This window comes from Microtus oregoni, unplaced genomic scaffold (genome assembly GCF_018167655.1).
Source record: "Microtus oregoni isolate MIOR12 unplaced genomic scaffold, Mior012 000046F_ref0000063, whole genome shotgun sequence".
Taxonomy (NCBI): Eukaryota; Metazoa; Chordata; class Mammalia; order Rodentia; family Cricetidae; genus Microtus; species Microtus oregoni.
The window spans coordinates 1,821,772-1,842,500 of NW_024543220.1; the positions used below are offsets into that span (position 1 = coordinate 1,821,772).

General features: G+C 45.2%; 1 protein-coding gene across 1 annotated transcript in view; it reads left to right on the forward strand.

Annotated features, from left to right (window-relative positions):
* Tmem178b (transmembrane protein 178B) overlaps nucleotides 1-20,729 on the forward strand; it is a 388,626-nt gene that overhangs the window by 364,981 nt on the left and 2,916 nt on the right. The window lies entirely within an intron of this gene.

Below are 20,729 nucleotides of genomic sequence, written 5' to 3' on the forward strand. Positions count from 1 at the left end.
CTAAGGGTCACCCATTTCTCTGTGCCTGTTTAATTGTCTTGTCCCTTTGGCCAAATTTTAAATGTGGGCTGTTGACTTTCATTTCCTCTGCAAACAGATTTCCTTATCAAAAAAATCCGCAACCCTCACCGGAACACGCACACACCCATGCACACACACTGCACACACACACACACACACACACACACACACACACACACACACACGTGAAATGTGTGGAACAGACTGAACCTAGGCCTCATGTGTTTTGTTACACACGCTTCTCTCCTTCTGGAATCCAGGCATGCCTTCAATTAAACTTGTCTTTTCTCTGCACACATCACACACGCACTTTCTAATTTTTAAACACATGAAAACAGTTGGCTTACTACAGGCACCCGGTACATGTCACTCCCCCATCTTCCCCTTCCCCCAAGGAAGCGCATTCCTTCTTTCCGACAGCTGCCCCTCGTGTCACTTGTCATGGTTCCCTTTCTTCCTTCACCTTTCCCTCAGTTGCCAACATCTGCCAACACACGTTCCTCACAAGATTCTTTGCGGCCCATTCATTTGCCTCCGCTCCCTGAGCTCCATCTGGGCTGTTATTGAAACTGCAGTATTTTGGGAGTCATTTAGCTCTGGGTAGAAATCTCTACCCACCCCACCCAGCTTGGTTGCCAATCTCTGAGCCTGCATTTCTCGTTTGTGGAACTGAGGCAGCGCTGCCAACCCTGTTGGGATGCTTGTGAAGATGAAATGAGATGATACATTGCAAAAGCATCTCGCCCCCAAACAAGAATTTCCTAAGTGCTCACTTCCCTGCTTTGCACGGAATTCATCCTTCAAAACATACTACTTTCCTAAAAATGCTAATTGCATAGCATCTCTTGATGAAACATTTTCTGTGGCTCCCTCATGTTTACAGAATAAAATTCAGTGTCCCAGCCTGGAGTTCTTGTCAGGAGCAATCTTGCGTCATGGACCCTCAGCCACATGTCCTGGGTCACACTCAGACAGACCACTGAGACCACCTGACCTGGGCACCCTTGCTTTGTGGGTTGGAGTCCTCTATGTTCCTCAAGGCTCAGAGTATGGCCAGCATCTTGCAGAAACCGTTCACCTGAACACAGAACTTTGGGTGGCGCTGGTCTCATGCAGAGGGTCCCGAAGCTCAGCTTTCTACTCATTTCCACCACACGGGGGTGAAAACCTCTGACGCGGCAGGATGCCCCTTCTTTGCTGCCTGCTCCAAGCTGTCACTTTGTCATCTTTATTTTAAGCCTCATTATGGTTTCAGGTAGATTTGATTTGGGTTCTTTCTGCTAAAAATGACATAAATCAAAGTCAGTCATTTCCTTAACAGTTTTTTTTCTCTATGTTTGAACAGTATTGTGTCTATAATTTCTTTGATTTTACAACTGAATTCACCTCAGTTACTATTAATTGGGGGCCTACTTGTATGTTAAGCATTGTGCCACTGTCACCCAGACACAACTACAAATGTGCCTGGCCCCTGTCCTTAAAGGACTCCCAGAGACAGACAGGTTCTCAGATGAAGAGGATGACTGGGGGCTGATGCCTTACCACAGAGCAGTGTGAAGACATCTGGGGAGGGTGACGGGGAGCTAGTGCTGAGGCTGAAGAGGGAAGCCAGGAAATGCTCCCACTTTTATTCCCTTTAGGCTTCCCACATCCATTCAGTAGATGATGCTGTTCTTGGGCCTGGACTGGCAACTTTCCAGAAGGGCGGCCCAGGTCTTCATTCAGCCCAGTGTTATTAATACATTTCTGTTCTGATATATCACAGTATAACTGAACTCTGTGGTGAATGAAGCCTTTGCCCCAAAAAATAGTGCTTAGGAAGCTTTCTATAAAGCTAAAGTGTGAGTCTGTATGGTATTTGACCCCCACACTCCCCCATGCAGAAGAAATGCCAACGCCGTGTCCTTCCACCCTGACAAAACCCAGCTGTTTCTGCTCAAAGATGCGACCACACTCTCGGTTCTAATTTACTTAAAAATCATAGGTAATTAATTAAAATGCTCTCTGTGGCTCAGTTTTTAACATTCGCAGTTAGGCTCCGTGAAAATCACATCTCCCAGAAACCTCTGAGATACAGCTTCCTAGAGCTCCTGACTTAGCATGGCTGATAGCATTGTTGGGGTGGTGCACTCCTGTCTGCCTTCTCATTTACGACAAGTGAACCGGAAACATCTCTGTTCATCTCGGGAGGATGCTGGGGGAAGGAGGCTCTCCTTCCCACAGGAGAACTGACTGCCTTCCCTAAGTTGTGAGCTGGTGTGGAGGACAAGGTATGGAGCCCAGACACCTCCATTCCACAGTGGCATAGACTTCTGTGAAGGTCTCTCTCTCTCTCTCTCTCTCTCTCTCTCTCTCTCTCTCTCTCTCTCCTGGCTTTCTCGTACCTACATGATACCTGCTCTGTAGATCCAAATGTTCCCTCAGACAAATCACCCTAAATGGAAGCGTGGAGACAGGTATTGTGAGCTTAGCTGCAGCCGGGTCAAGCCACAGTTGCCCACCAGCCTTTCAATAAGCCAGTACACTGGGTAGTGGTGTCAAATGGCTTTTGGTCCCAGCACTCAGGAAGAAGAGGCAGGTAGATCTCTGAGTTCGAGACCAGCCTGGTCTACAGAGTAAGTTCCAGGACAGCCCAGGGCTACACAGAGAAATCAAGAAATAAATAAAATAATAATAATGGAAAGAAAGCGAGCACAGTGCTCTTAGTTCCCAGCCCACCCCTCTTCTCTGGTGCCGCCTCTTGTCACAGTTTGGTGTTAGAATTGGGGTAACGAGGGGCACCTTGGAATCTGGGGAGGTAAGTAGAACAAGCAGGCTTGCTGGGTAGAGGTCTATTTCCAGCCAGCCTGCCTGGTGGGGAGAAGACCCTTCTGGGTGCTGAGGAATTTGGGGCTTCAGTGGGTTCTCTTCTGACCACCCACTTATTCTGGATTTAGTTCCTGGCCTGTTGAGCAGCTACAGTGAAAATGTTATTGTCTTGCATTTAATGCATTTTCTTTCTTGATCTCCACCTTCCTCTTTCTGGAGCTCCTGATTCCTCCCAATGAGAGTCATTTGCCCACCTGGTAACACAGGTAGTGAGAAAAGTTAGGGGTGGTGTAGCATGAATAATAAAATCCCAGAGTCAGATATTGGGGCTCAACCCAAAAACTAGAAAAGCAAAGCAGCCAAACCACTAGAGAAGTCTTACCTCTACCAAGGCTGGGCTAAGGCAGACTAAGCAGACTCTGCCTCTCTCTCCTTCCATTTTATCTTCCCGCTAGTGCTGGGATGAAAGGCATTTGACTCCCCAGTACTGGGATTAAAAATGGGAGCCACTACCACCTGGATTTGTTTCTGCATTGATCCTGTGTAGCCCAGGGTGGCCTTGAACTCACAAAGATCCATCTACCTCTGTCTTCCAAATCCTGAGATTAAAGGTGTGTGACACCTGCCTGACCTCTAGTGGCTTAGCTTTGCCCTTCTGATCTTTAGGCAAGCTTTACTTATTACAACATAAATAAAATATCACTACAGGGTGGCTGTGATGGGTTTCTTGGTCCTAGAAAGAAACCAGTAAAGATATGTTTATAAATTAGCCCCTATGTGTAAAGGGCACCCTGAACCTCTTCGGGTGATAAAGACATGGCTTCTTCTCCTGCTCTCGTCAGCTAGATGACAAGTTTTGTTTAAATATATATTACTGGGGATGTGGACTATGAGGAGAACATAAATTTTCTGCTAACATCAGTTTCACTCCATCTGAACAGGCAAGACACAAGAACACAGAGAGACAGCATAGCAAGAGTTACATAACCTCAGCAATTCATGGAAACACTCTGTGCCTCAATTTCCTCATGGCAATCTCATAAAATTTCTTGGAGAATTTAAAAGGCTAATATATCTGAAACACATGAAATAAAGCTTATCAAATATACATTCATATATATAATGTATATGTGTATGTGTGTTTATCTAAATAGACATATGTAAACATTTTATACATAAACAGCTATGTTTATATTCAGTAACTAACAGTGAAGATGTGAAAAAAATCACTTGAGTATAGTTTTTCTCCCCAGAAGGCCAAGGCCAAGTTGTGTGTACTAGGCAGATGGAAACATCAAGTAAACCAGGTGGCCAGCCCTACTGATCTCCTGGCTCCCACGCCGGCTTCTTCCTGCACTAATTAACATGGCGTTGGCTTGGATTGGATAGGACAAAAGCCAGAGAGATTTCTTTCAGGAGCCAATTTCTTCCAGACACTTAAACAGCTGGGTTCTATCCCTCCATGTTTCAAAATAAGGCAATTTGGAGCTGAGACGCATGCACCTTCTGGACATGTCAGTGGTTGAAAAGAAGAGTCATCTCTCCAGGAAGTTCATGTTGGACAGAATTAGTTACAGCCAGTCCTAGAGCAAGTCAGAGTATAGCCCCCCCCACTTATCCCAATGCCTAGAGTTGTAAGGTCACTTGTGTAGAAAGGCCCTGAAGGTATGGTCCTACCCCTGTTGTTGAGGGCATCATAGCCCAGAGATGTTGACTGAGGTTTTCTGTTCCGCAAGGTCCTGCAGCCATTAAGTCTTAAAGAATTCCACAGAGGTCTACATTAGTTATAAACCGATTGTCCCATTAGCTCAGGCTTCTTATTTACCAATTCTTATAACTTACACTTGCCCATAATTCTTGCCTGAGTTAGTCACGTAGCTTGGTGCCTATTTCGGTGAGATAGTCACATCTTGCTTCCTCTGTGACTGAGCCATGACTGAAGACTGGGCTTCCCTCTTCCCAGCATTCTTATTGCCCTGCCTCTACTTCCTGCCTGCCTACTTGCCAATCAGCATTTTATTAAAAATAGTACAAATAACAGGATAAAAGACCATTGTCCCACAGCCAAGAGAGGTAAAGTGAACCTTCTCATTTTATGGGACGGGATGGAGCCAGTGTGGTGGTTTGACTAGGCATGCTCCCTATAGACTTATGTGTTTGAATGTATGATCATAGGGTTGGCACTATGAGGAAGTGTGGCCTTGTTGGAGTAGGTGTGGCCTTGTTGGAGGAAGTAGGGTCATTGGGGGCTGGCTTTGAGATCTTTAAAGTCTTGCTAGTGTGTCTCAGTCTCTTTCTGTTGCTTATGGATCAAGATGTAGAACTAACTCTCAGCTCCTTCTCCAGCACCACGTCTGCTCCTTGCCATGCTTCTTGCCCTGTTGATAATGGACTACACCTCTGAATTGTAAGCCAGCCCCTATTAGATGTTTTCCTTTGCATGCCCTGCTCATAGTGTCTCTTCACAGCAATGAAAATCCAAGTAAGACACCCAGGTGTTCTGATTCTTAGAGGAGAACTCACTCCACTAAACCACACCCAATATGCTGCAGCTATCCTATCTGGAAGCTGGCATGGGTTGACCCTGAATACATCTGGAACAGGAGAGTCACATGACTACCAAACATGATACATACAGTGATTTAGTTGCATGTTCTTAGTTTCACACAGACAATGTGGCTTTCTCTGAAAATGTTTTGGTGATATTTAAGATGGAGGGCCAGAACAAGCAAGAGGCATCAGGGGCATAAAACATCTGCAGGAAGCTGTCATTTCAAGCATTGTCCCCCTTAAGAAACCCAGGCAGGATTACCTTCTGCCCCGAGATTTCCAGTTTAGCGTCATGGACCACTCTCATCAGAAAGAGGAGAAAAGAGAAGCAGGCAGGAAGAAGGCATGCTCCGAGTGGTTCGTGGAAGCTCATGAGTCACAGTTTGAGAATGTTCCTTTCTGCACAGCTGCAGCTGCCACTCGGTTGAGAAGCCAGTTGGATCCCACTAATTCTCAGCTCTACACCAAGGCCCAGATGGATAAGAAGCTGCAAAGTTTCCCATGGAAAAATATGTGGTGCCACACTCTTCACTCGTCTCCTTTCCAGAACGCTTCTCCCGACTTGGTGTGAATGCTCATACCAGATCTTCCTTCATAATTCATGAGCTGCTTGAGGTCAGGGGGCCAAGCAGGCCAGACCTGTGGTTGCTTCACCTGGAGGACTTGTGTTCAAGTGCGTGTGGTGGAAGACAATGAAATGGATAGTTCTCAGTTCGTTCTGCGTGGAAATAGTTGGAGGCTGAATGCCAAAGTCAAATATTTGTTGTATGCTTGAGACCTTCAGATTAAATAATTTAATTCAACATAGGATTGATTCATGAATATAAAATTAATTCACTGTATATATTAATATATTAGTCATTGATATATTATGTATATATTAATATATTCACTGCATATAAACTTGTACATATACATATGGATACACATTTGGACATAAAATCTTGCATCCATCCCAAGGAATACAGAAGTCATAGTAAGTGAGACTGGATTTCAATGGCTGAATTCACCACTGAGACCATAGAATGGCTTCCTCATGAGAAAGGGTGGTGGTGGCGTTTTAGCCAAAAGACGAGAAAAAGAGACTGTGCTATATAGAGTAAAAATTATGAACGTCATCCATTGTTATCATTTAACAAATAAGTATAGATAGCCACTAAGGCCACCTCTATATTTGAGAAGAACTCCGGGGTCAACTACTCCATGACACTGCTGTTCTGCAAGCTCCAGCTTGGATGTTTATTTCCAGACTCTTTGTAATTCTGAAAACCTTGAAGCAGCACAAGCTCTCATCTGTGGAAGCATGGTGTCTGATGGAGGAGGGTCATCTGTCCATTTGTTACTTTCATTGGTTAATAAAGAAAGTGCCAGCTGGGCGGTGGTGGTGCACGCCTTTAATCCCAGCACTTGGGAGGCAGAGGCAGGCGGATCTCTGTGAGTTTGAGACCAGCCTGGTCTACAAGAGCTAGTTCCAGGACAGGCTCCAAAACCACAGAGAAACCATGTCTCAAAAAACCAAAAAAAAAAAAAGAAGTTAAAAAAAAAAGAAACTGCCTTGGCCCTTTGATAGGACAGAAAATTAGGTAGATGGAGTAAACAGAACAGAATGCTGGGAAGAAGGGAAGTGAGACAGACACTATAGCTCTCCTTTCCAAGATGGATACAGGTTAAGATCCTTTCCAGTAAGCCACCACCTCATGGTGCTACAGTCATTAATAGAAATGGGATAATCAAGATGTGAGAGTTAGCCAGTAAGAGGCTAGAGCTAATGGGCCAAGCAGTGTTTAAAAGAATACAGTTTCCGTGTAATTATTTTGGGTAAAGCTAGCCGGTGGCTGGGAGCTGGGTGGCGGGAAGCGGCCCGCTGCTCCTTCTACAGGTGTCAGGCACTCTCTTGTTAAGATTTTATGGATCTTGAGTGCCTGACTCCATCTCCACAGTGCCTGCTGCCTACCAGGCATGAGAACCTGAGTTTGAATCCCTGCCAACCACATAAACACCTGGTGTGGCCACACACATCTGTGACCATGGTGCTGGGGAAGCATAGCCAGATGGATCTCTGGAGCTCACCGTCTAGCCAGTCTAGCCAATCAACAAAGATCTGGGTTCAGCGAGCCTCTAGTTCAAAAGCCAAGATGGAATGTGATTGAGAAAGACACTTACATCAACTTCTGGCCTCCATGTGCACGTACCCACTCATGCATGCACACACACACATACTGATTTAGGTATGAACACTGAACACTGGCAAAAAGCCTATTCGGTGGCTGAAGGTGCAGAAGAGTTAAGGGAATTTGCAGGGAAAATGCCCGTGTATACATTAGTATATCTGAAGCCCGGGCAGTGGCTCTAGTGGTTGGGAAGGGTAGGAGCATCAGGAAGGGAACTTGACACATCTATCCAAGTAGTAGATACATCCCTAAATTCATTTTAGCTTTCCCCTCAGTAACTTTATTATTAAGAAAAAGGAACTAGAAGGTTTTGAGAAAGATTTCTGAATCAAGCTGTGTAGGGCTTCTCAATGTTTCTCTGTCAGGCTGCTTCCTTTTGTTTTACTGATGGAGCCCACTGGTGAGGCAGACTTCTTCACACACCCAGAGTTGTCACGTGACCCCACAGGAGCCGGTGACCTCTGGGCATTCAAAGGCAGATTCAATTCCAAGAAAGGCTGGGGGGTTTGTGATCTCTGGTTGGAACGCCTGCACAGAATAGAGCATCCTGAGCGTCTTTCCCCGCTTCCTCTTGAGAGCAGCGCTCGGGGTTGGCATTTACCCTGGGCCAAGGCCAGTGGAGAATGAAGTTGCTGACTGTGATGGAAACAGCAGCTACATTCTTGCCTGTCCTTAAGAACCATTTTTCTTCCGCCTCACTTAAAGCTTTCCATTTCTAATATTATACCTTACATATAGAAAGCAATTTTAACTTCTCTAAGCTTTTTCACATGTATTATTATCGCTCTTCAAAATAATCCTGCAGAGAAGGTATTATTCTGGTGCCGAATTTCTGAAAAAAAAATAAATAACTAAAAATGCTTTCTGAAACACCAAGGTACCAATTGAATCGCAAGAGGTACAGTTCAGGCATGGGTGTGTGAATGCCTGTACACACACGCGTGAGCACACACATGGATATGCACACACACATATATACAGAGAGAGACAGAGGCACAGAGAGACAGAGAGAGACAAGCTGAGAGTCACAAACACCTCTGCAATATCAACATCACAAACAATATCACAATTTAAGTGGCATACAAGGTAGGCCAGGTACACCTCTACTTTCTTTTCCTCTAAGTTTTGAGGTCTATATTTCATGTGGAAGTCCACAGGCTGAAATCCTCTGTTTATAACCCAGGAGGATCCACCTCCACCATGTGGTCTGACTTTAGTGTAGATGCCGCCAGGCCAGTGAGTCTATAACACCATCTAGGCATGTTATGCAGGCATGCACACAGACAACAGAGGTGAGGGAGATTCTCGGAACGGAGTACCCAAGCTGCTTTTATTTCAAAGGGGTACATTTTGATGCCCATTCTAGCTATGGGATGGCCTTCAAGACTGAAAATAGACATTCTTGGTGTGTGTGTGTGTGTGTGTGTGTTCAGGTACACATACATGAATAAGTATGGACACCTGAGGAGAATCTCAGTTGTCATTCTCTGGAACACTTTCTACCTCCTTTGATTGATGAGACCTCTCATTGATGAGTCCCAGAGATCCATTAAACTAGACTGGCAGAGTATAGAGCTCCAGAGATGCCCCCGTTTCTACTTCCTCAGAGCCTGAATCCCAAGCTTGTGCCACCATGCCCAATATGTTGATGTGACTTCTGGGGGTGAACTGAAACCCTCATGCTCACGAGGCAAGAACTGACTCGTCCGCCCAGCCCAGACAGTCTTGTTTCACCACATTGCTTCACACATTGAAATGTAATCCTGTTAAACCAATCACTGTGTATGTACCTGCTAGGACGGATGTAACAAAAGGAGGCAGGTGAGGTGGCTTTGCCAATAGAAATTTAGTTTCATTGTTCTAGAGGCTGAAAGTTCAAGATCAAGGAGTCAGCAGCGTGAACTGCTGCTGCTCTGTGTTACTTGGTGAGTGGCCATGAGGGGAGCATCAATGCATACTCCATACCAGCAGGATCCTCCCGCCACCACCCAAAGAAGTAGTTCTTTGAGAATTTCATACAATGGTTTTGACCATACTCATTCCATGCTCCAACTTCTCCCAGATGCACCCCCATCCTTTTCCACCCAACGTTATGTCCTCTGTTTTTCCGCCCATCAAGTTCAATTTCTGTGCTGCTTATGTATTCATGGATGTGTGGCTTTCTACAGGGGTGTGGTTGGTCGATCTACCAGGGGCCACACCCTTAGGGAAAACTGAACTCTCTTTCCCAGCAGGCATCGATTGCTAATAGCTCCTCTGCTGGGGTTAGGACTTTGTGTCCACTTGCCTTCTCCATGCTGGTGTTTGGCCTGGCTTGACTTTGCATGGATCTTGTGCATGCTGACGTAACCTCTGTGAAATCCTATGTGCAGCTCCCCTGTTGTGTCCAGAGGACAGTGTTTCCTTATAGTCATTCATAGTCGCTGCCTCTTTACAGTATTTTCCCCCTCTTCACAGTGATCCCTGAGCCTTGAGAGGAGGGGATCAGTATGGATGTTCTACTTAAGGCTGAACATTCTGTATTCTTGTTCTCTGCCCCTTGGACACTTGTGGATCTTGAGATAATCACATCTACTGTAAATAGAAGTTCTTGTGGTGAGGATTGTGATATGCACTAATCTATGGGTATAACAGTGAGTCAATAGAAGCCAGTTTACAACTGTGTCCATTTAGCAGAATAACAGTAAATTCTCCCTTAGGACAAATAACCTGTCTAGCTATACATTTTTGGCCCAACAATAGCACCAGGTATGAGTTCCATCTTGTAGAGCAGGACTCAAATCCAATCAGAAGCTGGTTGGTTACTCCTATGATGTTTGAACCACTATCGCATCAGTGGGCATGTCTTGGCAGGTCAGTCATGCAAAGTGTTTTTTCAAACATTTTGGCTCATGGTTGGGGATACTCACTGATGTCCAACTTATGGATTTTTTAAAAGGCCACCTGGGGTCTGGAGAAATAAATTAGCAATTAAAAGTGCTTACTACCACCCCCCCTGCAAATTATCCAGGTTTGGTTCTTAGTACCCATGTAACAGCTCACAAGCACCTATAACTCCAGTTCCAGAGAATCTTATTCCCAGTTTGGACTCTACCAGTAATAGGCACATGGTGTATACATATATACACTCAGGAAAAACATTTATATACATAAAATAAAATTCTGAAAATAAATGGCCAACTCTATTTTCTCTAGAGTCAATGGCAGTTTATGAATGACCTGACCATTATAGCTCCTTGACTTAGGATGCTGTGTTACTATAGCATAGATATGCTGGTGTGCAGGATAGCCTTGTAATATAAAGATATAGCCTGAGAAATTAAAAAATACCTTCTGTCTTGGACGTATGGTTTCTGTGTTCTACTCCTGGCAGTGTCTCAGCCTGGAAGATTTTCACAGCTTGCAGAAAGAAGCAGTGCAGAGTTCCATCCCTTGCAACATGCCTGCTTCCCAAACATTCAACATCTCTTGCCTTATCCCAGCGGGTCTCAAAGGCACCTTTGATGGAAAACCCTGTGACCTGCCTGTTGATGGCCGATGATGCAATGGTGTATAATTCAATGGTAATTTATATTCTGTGCAGGTCTGAACACAGCTATAAAGTGTTCTCGAGAGCTGAATGCTGCTGGGGCATTTAATCTAAGCAAAGGAAGGATTTAGTGTACATCAGCTTTCTGGGATGGATGCCGGAGGAGGATTTTTTTTTTCCCATTTGCTGATTGGCACCTTTAAGGTTTTAAAGATCAGATGGGGAGTGAAGGGTGATCTTAGGGAAGAGGTTGCTTCTCAGACACCCCAACATGCATGTTTAAAAGGAAAAGACACCCCAACATTCATGTCTCCATGGCATTCTGCAGCAACCTGAGGGCTTCTGGTTGGAGCAGAGGCCCTCTTACCACATAGCAACAGAGAACATGCTGGGGCTGGGGACACAAAGATGTTATCCTTCCTTCCTGGGAATAGAAAATGTCCCCCAGATGGATCTCCAGCTTTAGAAGGCTGGGGAAATGGTGTGCCAGTGAAGTTCTGGGCACATTTTGGTCACACAAGAAATAGATATTTGGGAAGATGCCTATGAACACACCATGTAACTGATCTGGATTCTCCTGAGAACCCTCACATGGGCATCGGTTTCCTAGGAAATGGTTTCTTGAATTAGTAAGCACATTCCTACTGCTTAATCTGAGGCCTAGAGTTTGGTGCTATTTCTCCACAGGGTCCTTTGCTGTGGTGTGACTGTCATGTCTTCTCTAAGCATCATTAAGGGGTGTGGAAACACTCGTGCTACCCTCCCCTTGCTGTAAAGGCTAACACAGCAGCAGCCACAGAGATGACTCTGTCGTGCTGGTCCTTATGCACCACAGCAGTAAGTGCTTAGAAGTGGGCTGAAGGAGGATCTAACTCCATAGCTGGACAAAGCAGCTTAGAAACTCTCCTTCATGCCCACTAATCTTCCTGGTGGCACCAGGATGGAATGGAAGGATTACTGGGCTCCTGATCACATTACAGGGTGACAAAAGAATTAGCTGACCCTAAGCAGTACTGGCCTGGCCTTGCATTTCTTAGCATTGGTAACACGTTCTGCAGATCTGTATTTCTATGTTGTCCTGACTGAGGCACCATACTTGGTCTACACTCCCATGATGCATCACTGTGGTCCATATCTTGACTTCAGAGGAGATAGCACTACTTCGAGAATTCAGTAGCAAGGGCAGACAGTTTTCTTAGGGGTTCTCAGTGATAAAACTTAAAGTCCCACATTCCAGACACACCCTCCCATAACTCCTAGGTGACCTGGGATGCTCTGCTACCCTATACATAAAGTAAGGCCCCAAAGAAGCAAAAGAGCCAGAGACTTAAGGGGATATGAATTGGGTTGTTGTCTCAGTTCATTTTTGTTTGTTTTAACAGAATACAGTCCTGTGCAGTGATAGTTAATCATGATTGTCAGCTTGACAGAGTCTAGAGGTATCATGGAACAAACCTCTGGGAACATCTGTGAGAAACTTTCTAGACTGAGTTGTGGTGGGAGGACATACTCTAAATGTTGGCAGCATTGATCTCTGAACTGGGAGCATTAACTGGATAAAGTGAAGGCAAGTTGAGCACCAGCATACTCCCCCCTCCCCGATCCTTTGACTAAGGATACAGAGTCACCAGCTCCTCATGCCTACCCTGCCATGATAGATGGATTGCCAGACTATAAGCCCAAAAAACTCTTCCTTCCTTAGGCTATTTTTGCCAGACAGTCTGTTACAGCAATGAGGAAAGTTAACTAATACAGCTTTGTATTGATTTTGTAGTCTGCAACAGGCCAGATACATGGCAGTGGTGCTGAAAGATCATGAAGAAACTGAGAAATTTCTAGCTCCTATCCCCATACACGTTTTGGTATTCTTGCAGTTACTATTGCATAATGGTGACTTTCCCAGGGCGTATGTACACCATAAAGTGACATATAACTGCCTCAGATTGGGTGTGTGTTTGGCTCGTGTTTCTGGAGATTGCTGAGTTCAACACGATACCAGTCTCCAGTAAGGGCTTGTTTTTTGTCTGCATCGCAACAGAGGGAAGGGCATCATGGGGCCGCTCAACTCACTTTTCTCTTGAACATTTTGTTTTCATGTGTATGGGTGTTTTGCCTGCCTGTACACCTGTGAACCAAGTACCTGCAGTACCCACAGAGGCCAGAAGAAGGAACCAGATCCTTGAGGACTGGGATTACAGAAGGTTCCGAGCTACCATGTGAATGCTGGGAACGGAACACCAGTCCTCTGGAAGACTAGCCAGGTGCTCTTAGCTGCTGAGCCTTCTCTCCAGCTTCTTCCTGTCATGAGAACACCACTCGTGTGATGCTAATTACTCTGCCTGTAGCTCCACCTTTAAACACCACCCGCTAACGTATGAATTTAGGGATTCGGTTTTCAACACTTGAGTCATCGGTGAAAAGATGCACAGGATAGCGTTAGGGTAGCACTGCACTCTGTTTGCCCAGGAAACACCCATGATGTGCCATTTGCCTAGGAAGGGAGAGCTAAGAAAGAAACTTGTTTTACTCGGTCATGTATCAGGGCAGTTCCTGGCCAGAGAAGAGCAGTCATTGCCAGAGTTTGTAAAACAGTTCAAGGGGGAAAGCAAAAACTTGCAACTCTAAAACCACAAGTGGGAGGGTGAGGTGGCTGAGAAATACCTAGAAGACTGGAGGAATTAGCGAGGGAAGTATGAGGAAGCCTGGCTTCAGGGCAGCTTGAAAACCCAGAGATATCCAAACAGGAAGAGACTATCAGACTGCCTAGAAATTACGACTAGCAAGAGAGAAAGCTAGACTCTAGTATTTGGTAACCAGAGAAACAATAATTAGAGATGACAGTGACGTGGAGGAGGCAGAGGGGGAAGCTGTGTTTGGAGTCAGAATAGGAGCCGGGAGTCTGCTTAGGAAACCAGTTTCCTCTCCTCTGCCTTCCCTAGACTACAGCGCACTGGTTAAAGCAACAATCTCAGATCCCTGAGAGAGTGTTATCCTTGCAGCCAGGTGATGACAAGGCTCAGAGTTAGGAGTGTGCAGAGCAGGATGGAAAGTTGCTAAGTGGCCTTAGATGTGTGGTTTCTGGAAGAACCTGAGCAGAAAACCACGAAAAGAAGAAGGCGCTGTGGGCGAGCCATCGAAGGAGGCACTCGTGCACACAGCCAGTTGCTGTCATGAGCGGGGGCTTCCTGCTTGTGGATGGAGCTTACAAACAGGGACATTAGACGATAGGGGTCTGCAGGGTGGCACTGCCTGCATGCCAGCGGGTCTTGTTAGTGCAAGCTCTCTCAGCCCGTAGCTTCTGGGAATGGCACCATGTCTGCTTCTGACTGGACTCCTGAACTCTGAGCCCAGGCCAGGAAGAATCCTGGCACTGAAAGGCTAATTAGTTTTTTGTTTCTCATTCCTACCAACTGGGACTAGCTGGCTGTGGCCAGTTGCCTAGAGACTGTGTTGAAAAGGCAGAGGCTTCTTGCAGGGCCAGCAGACAGAAGGGTTGGGACTATGAGCCATTTCCACCAAAAATATAGGCTTGTCATTAATAGAGCAGTCGCTGGATTTTGCTATCCAAAGGATGATCTTTGCAGTGGCACACCTAAAATATGTCAGTGAGTTCCAAATGGTGTCGGTTTGTAGGGGAATTTCTCCCGGAAACAGGATCAAAGTAGAGCTGTTTTGCTCAAATAGAGGGAGAGAGAGAGAGAGAGAGAGAGGGAGAGAGAGAGAGAGAGAGAGAGAGAGAGAGAGAGCTGGGAGTCTTTTGTGTTTCACCCCCTTTCCATAGTGGCAGTTCTAGAAACATCTCCACATGAAGCTATTAAAACCACTGAAGCCAGGGAAGATTTCTCTGAGGACAGCATTGGGATTGTGATCCGGGAGCTCCAGGCCTTATGGACAAGAGAAGGAGTGCAAAGGCCAGGTTGTGGGGTGTGCTTCTCTCGTCTCCTATCCCAGAGCACTCTCCAGCATAGCTATGGCTGTGTGGTCAAGGTAAGGCATTTGCTCTGATAGGTGAAGAAAATCCACTCAGGATTCTCCTTATGAAAAACGTGGGCCGTTTGGATCACGTTGCTGCCTCCATTAGAGGTTTTGTAACAGGCTAGAACAATAATTTGATGGGAGTTTGACATTTTCATTGTCTTTTGTATGTAGAAAAGTAGAAGTCACAACCCCAGTGGTCTAGTAGGATGCTGACATAACATGGAAACTAGGCTTGGGTTGTAGCAGTGAACGCCTTGCAACTGAGAGGTGTGGCAGGTACCTAGAATGCTGCTCCATATCAGGCATGGAGTCCTAGGAATGAGGGCCCTGGCCAGCTCATCTCCTGCTCCCCACTGAAGCCCTGCTTCCTGTTGAAGCTCTCCTTGTCTAGCAATACTGTCTATATTGAAGTCATGATAACTACTCCCCCTGGGTGTTTACTAGATACTGCTACTCAAGGGACAGAACTTAAAGTCTCTGCTTCAGCTCTCTGATTTCTCAGAGGGAGGAACTGCAGCTCAGAGCTGTTGCTTACAAACCCACGTCTCCTAATCCCCCATCTGCTGTTATTTTTGCTTTAATCTCAGCTTTTCACTTATGCATGGCTTATACTCCCTACAACATCATACATTGCTTTTCCTCTGCTTTTTCTTTTAGTTTTAATTAAAGATTCCTTAAAGCAGAAGTCATCTCTTATCCTCCCCTTTCTTTTTACCAACATCCAGCACCATCACTGGATCAATCAAAAGTTAAACAAATGTTTGCTGATTGGCTGTTCTAGTTCTACCACGCCCACTGCCAAGGAACTAACCTCAGTTCATCCATCATGGCAAAAGCACTCCTTTCCCTAGACCTGATGTTGCTTATCCACCATGCTCTGCAGCTGTCACTTCTGTACCAGTCAGTTACACTCACAGGCACTAGGTGTTGGCAGTGCAGGGCAAGCTTCATGCCAAAGGGAAGGATGGCTTGAGGGTAGGGGTCTTATCAGTCAACTGCCTTACTTGAACCACAGCGAACAGTTGATCACCACTGAAATCCCAGCTGCCTCTCTTGACTCCCCATTTCCCTCTCACTAAGTGCTCACTGGGAGCAGAATGAGAAAGTCTACAGGCACGGCCTCAAAGGCTGGGGTCTGCTACTTCAGTTTTCTTATAGTGTGAGCCAAGTCCAGACTCACTTCTGAGGCTTCCCTGTGAGTCCCAGCAGCTTTTGATCCCTGTGTGGATCTTCTCTCCCAGCAAAAGTCCCTCCATTTGCTTAGTGGAGGGGCATGAGGAAGCTGTTGAGAAGGGACATCTCTGTTTTCTGAAGTTTATATAAAGTCCTCTGTGACCCCTGACACTGCCAAACCTTCAGTTTATAAGATACTGACTTGGTCCACATCTCCAGCCCAGAACTCTCTGTCCTGGTTTGTATCCATGATTCCCAATGCCCAGAACAAACCAAAGGCAGGTCAGATTTGAACTTACCCCACTGTCAGATGATATGATGATATTCTGCAAGCACAAGCAGAGAGAGAGAGAGAGAGAGAGAGAGAGAGAGAGAGAGAGAGAGAGAGAGAACTGGAAATGTCACATGGCTTTTAAACTTTAAAACCCATCCCCAGTGACATATTTCCTTCAGCAAGATCACATATCCTTAACCTACCCAAACAGTGACACCAAGTGTATGAGCATCTGAGCTTATGGGGAACATTCTGATTCAAAACAGCACATGTCTTAAGCCTACATGTTAGAAAATTCTACAAATTGCACCCAGACAGGGCTTCTGGGTCAACAACTGGAAGACTTCCAAGCAGGCAGTTTTGATTTGTTAGAATTTAGAGTGTGTAACACTTGTGTCAAGACACAGCTCTCTTTCCTCTTCTTACGAACAAAAGATTCTGATCTGGAAAGTCTATATTGAGACTTTATCATCTAAGGGCCACCAGAGAGTCTCCTCTGAGCCCCAGGACACAGGACCAGGCTCTTTCTGACCCCTGTCAGTCTGGGGCTGCTTTTCCCATGAGCGAAACTTATATGTACTGTTGCTCTTGCCATAGACATGAATGCGCAAGCTGAGAGCCTGGCATACAAATAGACATGCGAACTGCGAACACATGCATACACACTTTGCACTCAAGTGTTGATGTGAGCATTCGTAAGCACATAAACACACTAGCACATGTATTCACAGTGTGGCACATACTCGTGCATTTTAGTCATATGGCATTTGTGCTCAAGTCGTCCTGATGCCTTACTTTCCATTGTCTCGGCACACAATCGTTTCTTCTCGTTTATTGAAGAAAATCTTTTTATACAATATGTTCTTATCACAGTTTCCCCCTAAATCCTTCGAGATTCTCCCCAGCTGCCCACCCACCCAACTCCACATCCTTTCTTTCTTTATAGAAAACAAACGGGATTAAAAAAAAAAAAACAAGATCACAATGAAACACACACTCATAAAAATAAGACCCATAAAAGCAGAAGATCAGATCGTTCGGGAAGCAGTCATTGACTTATCCGTTCACTGGGTTTCTTAGCTTTGCTCCCACCTCCCCAGAATGCCCCATACCTTCTGTGATGATCATGGCTTTCTCCTAGCTGCCTCCTTGTAATCGATAGTCCTTTGTACTTCTCAGGGTCTTGGAAAACACAGGTGGCAGTCAATAGGGTGCCTCTAAGAAAGGGCAAGCTTCTCCACTCGGAGGCTGCACTCACACAGTATTTGAGCTCATGTGGGTCCCTCTTTCCCAGCCACTCCTTGCCACATAAACAACTTCAGACCTAGGTCTTCATTTTCAGGTGAGAAATCACTGTATCAAAAGGATGACCGTGACTGTCTTAACAATCATTCTCTGTACAGCAACAGTAGCCTACATTTCCCATAGAGCTACTGGATCGTCTGTCTTCCAGTGCCTTTGTTAGTTTTGGAGAGGATAAAAACCAACCAACAAAACCAACACAAAAGCAAACAAAAAACCAAAACCACATAGTTTGGTCAGTAAAATGCTAAAATGCTTACTACATAAGCATGAGGACATGCATTCCACCCCAGAACCCAGGTGGAAAAGCTAGGCATGGAGCTTACGTGTAATGTCAGCACTGGGGAGGTAGACACAGGCAGATACCTCTCTGAGAGAGGGAGAGAGAGAGAGAGAGAGAGAGAGAGAGAGAGAGAGAGAGAGAGAGAACCTTGCATACATAGCACACACCAGACCAGTGAAAGATCACATGTGAAAGAAAAGCAAATGGGACTAAGGCCTGACATCCAAGGTTGACCTCTGGTCTCCACATGCACATATACATATATGTGCAAACACATGTTCACACACATACGCACACACATGGAATTGGAGAGACAGACAGACAGACCCAGAAACAGGCAGACCCACACATGCACACACAGGATGGGAGAGAGAGAGAGAGAGACAGAGACAGAAACAGAGACAGATGGACAGACACATGCACACAGGATGGGAGATAGAGAGATGCGGGAGAGGGAGGGAGGGAGAAGGGAGGGAAAAAGGGAAAGAGAGAGAAGAGAGAGAATCAAAAAATCCAAAACAAAACTAACTTAAAAATGTTTTGTCACTGTGCTTTGAGCTTTCTTTTTTCTTTAATTTTTTTAAAAGATTTTGACATTTATTTTTTATTATTTATTTGCGTGTGGGGTATATGTGCATGAGTGCTGTACCCTAGGAAACTGGAGAGCAGAGCTAGGACCCCTGAAACAGGTAGAACAGGTAGCTGTGAGTTGACGAACAGGTGCTGGGAATCAAACTTGGGTCCTGTGGATGAGCAGCGAGTGCTTTTAACTGCTTAGCCATCTCTCTAACCCCTATGCTTTGAATGTTTAATTCTTGGATTATGAATAACATTGAAGACATTTTCTCTTTACTGCCCGTTCATGTTTGGTCTTCTGTGATCTGGACTTCGCCTGGCTACACTCGCTTCCCCTTCTGTGCTGACCCTTTCTCCTGATGCTCACCATCTGTCCTGTCAGTCTCATGCAGCCATATGGTAGAACATGGAATGCAGCCGAACTTGGGTGGACAATTGGTGATGGACAGGAAGGAGCCAGCTGCCTGGTGCCAGTCTTCAATAGCACAAGAGAGCTGAAAACAGTGTCACACACATGTCATCCTAGCTACTTGGCTGAGGCAGGAAGATCCCAGAATTGAGACCTGACTGAGCCTCAGAATGAGTTCAGATCCAGCCTTGGAAACTTAGCAAGTCTAATATATATATATATATATATATATATATATATATATATATATATATATATATATAAAGAGCTTGGATATAGCTCAACGATAGAGTACTTTCATATGCATGAAACCCTAAGCTAATATCCAGTAACCACCCCCTCCCAAAATAGGAAGTAAAAGAGCGATGGATAAGACTATAAGCTAAAATCTAGCTGCCTGAGATGGCACTGGCTTCCCGTCTACCTGCTGTGTGACGTTCCCTTGTCAGTGAGATAAAGATAAAGATGCAATCTATATAACAGAACTGTGTTAAGAATTCAAGGCCAACCATGTGATTTAACTTCCGGCACGTAACACTTTTAAAAACACAATTATTTTTAGTAATTCTCTGACAATTTCATACAGTGTATTTTCATTCTACTCACGCCCACTTCTCCTCTTAGCTCCTCCCAGAACCACCCCCTCACCTCCTCACCCACTCACAAGTCTATACCTGTTTGCTCATGCTCGCTCTTCTCTCTTGCACTCTCACTCACTCAAATTGTCCCGTTTACACGGCCACATACTCATGGATGCAAACTATCGGCTGGAGCGTGGTTGACCTACTGGACAGACTCTCTCTCCTCCCCAGAAGCCGTCAATAGCTTCTCATTTGGAGGGGCAGTGTGAGCCCCTCCCTCTCTTGCTGGAACGTTGCTTGGCTTGGTCTTGTGCAGGTGGACCCCAGCGGCTGTGAGCTCCTGAGTCCTGGCATGTCCAGAAAACACTGTTGTGCTTCAGTCCTCCCTGAATTCCGGCTCTAAGAATCTTTCCGTATAAATGTCCCATTTGTGATGGAGCACTCCACTTTAATTAGTCACACACTTCTTAACTGTTAAGTATGGCTGCAACTACTGTGGCCATATAAATGGTCACAAACTTAGGAACTTCATTGCCCTACCCTGCATTTCTTCCCTTGTTCTTCAGGAACCTTCTAGAAAATAGAGAAAGTGATTGTAAAGAAACCTAGCAGTTAGCAAGAAAATTTCTCATAATGGATAGAAAACATAGCATACTGCCTCTCCTTTCCTTCCCTATGAGAAAGTTTATCTCACCTGCTTCTTCTCATTGACCCAGAGAGACCTGCTTCTTTGGGTCACATAAGGCATGTGTGAACACAAATACTGAATTCACTCTAGCAATACCAAATATTGGTATTGCTTAACAGAGTTTGTGATTATGAAACATTTTATCCCATTTCACCTCTTCTAATGTGATCTTCTAGTTGGAGGTTGATTTGATGTGGGGAATATGTATGACATGTTGTATATGTGTTTGCATGTATATGGTGAGAGAATCCTAATATCAAATAGGATTAGTAAATTTCTCATTGAAGCATGTTGGATAAGATAAGCGGTGCCCGTGTGGATATGGCAGCTGAGAAGGCATATGTATGAGTTCCCGTGTTTTGACTTCACCACCATCCATAGTGGAA